Source organism: Pteropus alecto, unplaced genomic scaffold, assembly GCF_000325575.1.
Source record: "Pteropus alecto unplaced genomic scaffold, ASM32557v1 scaffold164, whole genome shotgun sequence".
Classification (NCBI taxonomy): domain Eukaryota; kingdom Metazoa; phylum Chordata; class Mammalia; order Chiroptera; family Pteropodidae; genus Pteropus; species Pteropus alecto.
Genome location: NW_006439568.1, coordinates 4,076,960 through 4,078,188, shown reverse-complemented (window position 1 = coordinate 4,078,188; position 1,229 = coordinate 4,076,960).

Genomic DNA, 1,229 nt, shown 5'->3' with positions numbered 1-1,229 from the left:
TTTCCCTTCTACCTCTGCCTTGGAGCCCATTTTCACACGGAAAATGCTGGAGGGAGCACGGTACTCGAGTGCGGGGCGTGATGAAGGCATTTCTTTTCACCTATTTTTCTACTTGCTTATTTTACTATATTCGTATTACTTTTTAATTAATCATGGTTTATAAAATATCCTTCAGACATTTATTTTTTACTCACTTTTAAAAATTAATTTTAAGCCAAGTTGAGGATGACTGTATCCTAAAATTTTGTCTTCAAATCCTTTATGTCTAGTGGTCTAATAAGAATTTCAGGAAACTTTATACCAGTTGATGTGTTTTTAGAGGAACATATAAATGCCATGGAAAACTGAAATAGTTGCAAAGAATTAAATTTCCAGCTTGTCTCCAGCTTTATCTCTGTGAAAGCTGAAAAAGCTTATTGTCAGTGGTTGAAATTTACATATTGCTTTAATACTGAGCTTTTTTTACAATCCCATGCAGAATAAATGTGTCATAATTAAAGTTCTTTATAGGTTTCCTATCATACTTTCCAATGAAAATAACTATAAAATTAATTTTAATTGGTTTTAAATTTCCTGTTATAATAAAGATTTGTGTCAAAAATTTTATTACAAATTCAATTAGCATTATAGTTATTCATGGAATTGATCAACGTGATAAATACTTGGTAAACAAAAACAATGTTTTTTCTTCCAAGTAATTCATGTACTCATGAATTATTTATTGCTTGAAAGGGATAGGTTTATCAATTACAAGTCTAGTTTTCATTTTATAGAGTCAATCACTAAGAAAACTCATTTATAAAAATAACATGGGATATAAAGAGCTGTGATGTGGGACTGCTGTTTAATTCTTTGACGTCTTTGCAAGATTGTGACAAAGAAAAATCATTAGGTTGATTAGAATTTTCTTGAATTATTTTGAAAAGTACTGGAACCCACCCGATTTTAAAGGATTGGTTCCCCAGTCCTAACAAATGATCCCCCAAATCTCAGTGGCCTACAAGTAGGTTTATTTACCTCTCATGCTACATGTGTACATGGTTCTGCTCCAAGTTATCTTCCCTCCGGACTGGGGCTGCCAGAGCAGTCTCTAGTTGGAATACTGCCATTGTGGTAGAAGAAGGGAAAGAAAGGTGGTCAATCACAGACTGGTTCTTATAGTGCGCGCTCACATTTCTTTCACAGTTCGTCGGCCCCACTGCCATTCCTGAGAGCAACGGGGGCAGGGC